Source organism: Brachycentrus maculatus, unplaced genomic scaffold (genome assembly GCF_059751285.1).
Source record: "Brachycentrus maculatus isolate JH-2025_06_01 unplaced genomic scaffold, ASM5975128v1 h1tg000351l, whole genome shotgun sequence".
Taxonomy (NCBI): domain Eukaryota; kingdom Metazoa; phylum Arthropoda; class Insecta; order Trichoptera; family Brachycentridae; genus Brachycentrus; species Brachycentrus maculatus.
In genome coordinates, this window is record NW_028281100.1 from 121,564 (window position 1) to 127,515 (window position 5,952).

Here is a 5,952-nt window from a genome sequence, read left to right on the forward strand (position 1 = left end):
TATTTAACGTTTTGGACTTTTAATTGTTTACTTCGTACTAACCGATATGTTGATAACATCTCACATTAGGAACAACGATATTTGAAAAATCAGATTTCCAAAACACTAAAAAGAAATTGGGAAAATAACAGAAATTAACCCTTTGCACTCGAAAGTTATTTGGTATGTGCATACCGCCAACTCAATTGAATTCCGAGACTGATTAGTATATAATTGTACTTATATGATTCTGTTTAAATTATATTGGAAAGGAAACAACAATGAATTAAAAATATTGAGTATTAGGACTTTATTTTCTAGCCGGCAAAACCATGCATGCCGCTTCTATGGCGCCATTCGAGTGCCTAGGGTTAAGGATACATCTATTTGGTATAAGAAATGACAAAACAGTGATATTATGAAGAAGAAAAGAAACCTTAGGGCTAGTGAGACATGACAGTTACTGCAGTGTATAACAAAGAAAAATTATAATGAATTAAAAACTAATATTTTATTTATTGTTTCGGCATTAACTTTGTGGTAAGACATGTTACAATGATTAAAGAAAACACTTCGTTTTTTACCACTTGAGTTTTATTATAGACTACATGTTTCAGAAGTTAAACTTCCATCATTCAGGTCTGTATAATAACTAAAATATAAAATATAAAATTGTTCTATAAATAAGGAAAGGGGAAAGTAAGGGGAAGGGGTTAGTCAAGGGGCGGAGTTTGAAAACAAAGGAAAAATGGAAAGCAATGGTGAAGAATTTTGAAACAATATATTATTTAATAAATTATTAGAATTTAAATAATATATTGTTTCAAAATTCTTCACCATTGCTTTCCATTTTTCCTTTGTTTTCAAACTCCGTCCCTTGACTAACCCCTTCCCCTTACTTTCCCCTTTCCTTATTTATGGAACAATTTTATATTTTATATTTTAGTTATTATACAGACCTGAATGATGGAAGTTTAACTTCTGAAACATGTAGTCTATAATAAAACTCAAGTAGTAAATAACGAAGTGTTTTCTTTAATCATTGTAATTAAAAACTAATTTGCATAGGTGATATGACATTTAAAGAAATTGGGCACGAAATACAGTGATGCCTCACATAACCAAATTTCTGTTGAATTGTGTACAAAACGCAATTCACACAACGAATCTCGTTTCATACAACGGACTGTATATTTCATCTTGCTGCTCCAAGAAGAGCTGACAACTGAAGAGCTCCAAGGACTTCTAGTCCAGTAACATTATGAAGCTCAAAGGGAAGCTTCATCTGACAACGAAGAGAAGCAATCAAATCAACCAATCTCAACTGCTGCCATCCTGGTCACATGGGGAGAGGGTCAGGAGTCTGCCAAATATCTATCCAAACTCAACTGAGGCCAACATTGAAAGCTGTCCCAACACATTCCCAGATCTGACACAGAACTATCTAGGCTTCCTGACAGACCTCTTTGCAAAGCATTTTTTTTTTTATGAACTAAGTTGCAAAATTTATTTAAATTTCTAAAAAAATTGTATTGCGACTTTACTGTGAATTTATATTTAAAAGCTTTTAATATCCCTGTTACTGCCAATCAAAATAATTACAAGTTTGTAAAACCACCACAAAATTTTCTAGAAGCGCCCCGGTGTAGCCAGTGAAAGGGATTAGAGGTTAGTTGGTTCAGTTACTCAGCTAGATCCGATTCCGACCCCAATTTGGCCGGTACACAGACGCCTCCATAACCCCAACCAGCCACGGAACAGTGCAAAGACGTTTGCAGAAAATGCCATGCTGGGCCACGTAAACTCTGTAAAACTAAGGCCAACTGGATCAATGACACCCTTGCCTGTTATTTCTGGCAGGCGTTGAAGAAGAGGAAGAAACAGAAAACCTTGGAAGGGTTTTCAAGAAGCCAGCAGCCAAGAGCAAGGGATGGAACAAGAGGATTTGACCCTGCAAACCTCAGAAGACCCAATTCTGAGTTTGGAAAAACCTGAGTATCTTTTTTTATGTTACAGTACCATATTTTCGCTACATAACGAATGTTTTTTTGTTGTACTGTTATGGGAAAACGCGTTTCATATTTCTTTTTTGCGTGTATATTATGTTTAAATAGGTAAAAATAATATAAAATGTATGCAAAAAGAACTCCACCGACAAGACACAAAAGGTGACTTGGTGGGTCTCTGCAACAAAAAAAAAGTCAATTATGTTTATGAATATTAAAACGAATGTTTATACATATTTATATGTAAACATGTAGTTATCAAATAAATGTTTCAATAAAATAAAAATAATTAAATAAGAAATATAACAAACTTGCTCATGGGACTTATTATATACGTTATGCGAGGAATCACTGTAACGTAATGCAAATTTATTTTATTTTTTAATACAGTGGTGTAGTCGATACCCAACATAAATGATTTAAAAAAAAGACTAAAATTTATTAAATTGCAACTACAATTAGCATGTAATTATTGAGTATGTTATACAGTGGCTGATCCTTTCACAAGATCACAGAGAATATTGTCAGAGTTGAAACAAGGGCTATAATAAGTGAACACATTGACTGCCAATGTCAGCTACCAGTAGCCGACACGAGGCATTTCAAATGCGTCTCACTTTGTGCCTTATACTGAAGAGACGCAATTGAATTGTGGCTGACATTATCAGTCAATAAGTTGAAGATCCCGTATCCGAACATATCGTGGGTGCACTGGCAAAAAATGTTAACTCTAAAATCCCTTTAGCCTGAATAAAATACCCGATATTTTTTCAACAATAAAATACAATTCGTTTGAAAATGCCATAACTAGTCGAAAAAATTGTTTTTTATGTGTTTTTTCAACAGTAAAATACAACTTATTAGACTCAAAAAATCAGTGTTTGATTTAACATTTAATACATATATTAAAATGGAGTTCTACAAATTAAACGCCAAATCTATAAATAAAATACCCGCTCTTAAAATTAAAGTTGACCTTACTTGTAAAACCACATAAATTAGGCATTTCAAACAACTTAGTATATTTTGCCAGTTTAACGAACGTTGAAACTTTTTGAATCTGCATCATTAAGTCATAATTGCATATTTGTGAGTTGTTTTTTGCAAGTATACCCACGATAAATTGTAATATGAAAGGGAATCGCTGCCAAAATGGTCACACCCAATGTGCCCCGTGGGCTGAGTGTTATGGAGACCTGCGTAGAAGCGGAGTACCTTCCGCCTGAGACATCCTCTGCTGGAAGGAGCCCTGAGACTGGCGACTCTCCCTCATCCAGTGACCGTGATCCGACGCCGCGGGCCCCACGCGAGCCAAGTGAACATCGTACAAGTGAAGAGTGCTCGTCGACAGAGCCTCGTCTTCCGTGGCCGAGGTCTCCGCCTTATCGGGAACGGGAGGACTGCGCACGGAGGATGTCGTCGCCGCCGGTTCCCCTCCCCCTTCTTCCTGGATGCTCTCTTCCGCGCCGGGAAGATGGCGATCGGGAGATCTTTGATGCCACACTGACAGAGCAGGATGGAAGGCCGAAGGCGCCCCGGACTCTAGGAACATGCTCCGGTGTATATAAGACCCCAGCATGGTCCTCTGCATCTGGGTTTGATGAAGCGCATTCGCTCCCGAGTAATAATTGCTAGTCACGTGACTCACTCCGGTTCGCAGCGTCTGCAGGAACTGCCTCTGCGTGGGCTGGGGAATGCGCCAGGCCGGATTTCTGCACGAAAACGCGACCAAAGATAGCTCTGTTTTTCCGTCCTCTCCCTGGTTGTACTGCGAGATGTTTTCGGGAAGCTTGCCACCCTGACCGTGCCCCGCCGGCCAATCGGGATTGCCGTGCCTTCGAACGTCCATTTGGGCGAAGGAACAAACGTCGCCTATTCCCAAAACGGATACGGTGAAATTTCGATAGAAGTCGACTATGTCTAAGGCTCGTTTTCGCAGAGACAGGATGATAAAAGGACAAATGATCGGGCTCAGGAGCTCGCTGAGTAGGTACGCCGCCTTGAATTGGAAGAGCTCCTGGAAATGCGTGGCCACATTCTTCGTGTGAGCTTTCCCTCTCCAGCTGGCCGGCAGGTAGTGCACGTGGCCCAGCACCTGCACCAGCAGCTCCTCGCTGCTCCTCTGCCCGATGATCCCCTCCTCGCTGATAAACGCTCGCGCGCCGGCCAGAATGCACCCGAATCCGGTGATGAGAGACAGCATGTGCTCGACGGTCAGCACGGTCTCGTCGTAAATCGCCAGAGTGAGGAGGACCGCCAGAATGCTTCCGGAGAGAAAGGAAATATTTTTGGCTATCACCGTCGTAACGGGGGAGGGGAAACTAGACAGGTACTTGGTCGCCGGTTTGTGAGCCCTGTTCAACCTGTCGCCGAGTTCGTGGTCCAGCTCGTTGAAGTGCCTCAGGTATATGCGGGCGAACAGGGACCAGGTCCGCAATCCCAGGGCCGCCGGAGACCTTTTGATCAGCTCCGCGTAGCTGAAGAAGAAGTACAGGATCTGCCAGCACTGGATGAGAGGGGCGAGGATGAAGTTGAGAAGGGCGAAGATGAGCATGTGGTTTTGCAGTTTTCTCGCCAGCTCCATCCTCTTGGAGGAGTCCTTGTAGCACTCCTGGAGCTGCCAGCAGTTCTCCCATGGACTCCAGGGCCCGTAGAAGAGGATGAGCTCCAGGTTGTACTTGAGGCCCTTGGAGAGGAAGGGAAACTCGCCTACGACGGGCAGGGATATGTGCAGCGGCAGCAGGCGCTTGTTGACCATGGCCACCAGGTAGTTGTTATACCTCAAGATACGATGGTATATATCCAGCTCCGTGATCTCGCGCTTGTGGATGCACATGTGCAGCTCCTTCTGCGCTTCCCTGACTCTAGTGAGCACGGTGCACCAGCTGATCCATCCCAGATCGCTGTCCATGATCTTAAGCTCATTATTATAAAACTGCTTGGTGTCGTACGCGTAGTACAGGTTATACAGAGTCCTCGCGAGTCTCACGAGCCAAATGACGGCGCAGAGAGTCAACAAGAGCCACCATTTCAGAGATATTCGGCTTATACACTCGGACGCGTCGTAGATAACATCCGGCAGACCGACCGGTTTCGGATTGCCGGGATCGTTGTGGAAGAGAACGGGATAATTGACACAGTGCACCAGGAAAGTGAGGAAAACGATCACGAAGCAATATTGAAACAACTGAAAGCAGTCGGATACGAGCATAGCCAAGAACCCTCCTTTCAAATAATATCTGTACATCCTGGTGAAGAAGGAATCCAGATCTTCTATGTGGGTCCACCTCCCTTTGTTGCTCTCGGGGACCACGTGAATGATGACCCCCGTCGCGTCGTCTTGCTCCATATCGTGGAAGTTGGTGGACGTCGTGACCTCGTCCTCCTGATCGGAGTTCGCGCCACCGAACGGCGGGAAGAACTCATTGTTCAGGGCGTTATAGCTCACTTCCCTGGGTTTATATTTGGCCATATTTCAACCTGTTTTCGTTTCAACTCAGTTTATGTTTCACGAAAGTATATATTTTAAGCATTTCACTAATTGATTTACAGTCAACTACGCTAATATAAATAAAAGAAACGTCCGAAACTAAACGACACTTTACATTTTACGATTTCGAGCCAATTCCTTTCTCCGTCTCAGATGTTTGACAGCGTTTGACAATGCATTTTATTGGTTGTTTTTCTTTGAGTTATTTTCGTTTTCTTTTTATGGCAGTAAAAAACAATGTGCAAAGTCAGCTGTTCTCGCAAATTATGATTTTTGTTAGAATACAATTACGGGGTTTGTTGTTCAACAGAATAATCGATTAATTTATATAAATAAAAATAATCAGAAAATAATATTATTCAATACGAGTATTAAAAAATCCTCATGCTATTGAAATACAGGTATTTACGATATTTAACACAAATGAATTGCTGAACCTACTAAGTTTCAATTATATACTTGTAAAACGTTTGTAAC

The 5,952-nt window shown here is 41.6% G+C and overlaps 1 pseudogene across 1 annotated transcript; it reads right to left on the reverse strand.

Annotated features, from left to right (window-relative positions):
• Positions 1–809: 809 nt before the first annotated feature.
• LOC148303750 (autophagy-related protein 9A pseudogene) lies at positions 810–5,711 on the reverse strand (annotated as a pseudogene). The gene has a single exon (XR_015838432.1). The product of XR_015838432.1 is annotated as an autophagy-related protein 9A pseudogene (transcript).
• Between the last annotated feature and the right edge of the window lie 241 nt (positions 5,712–5,952).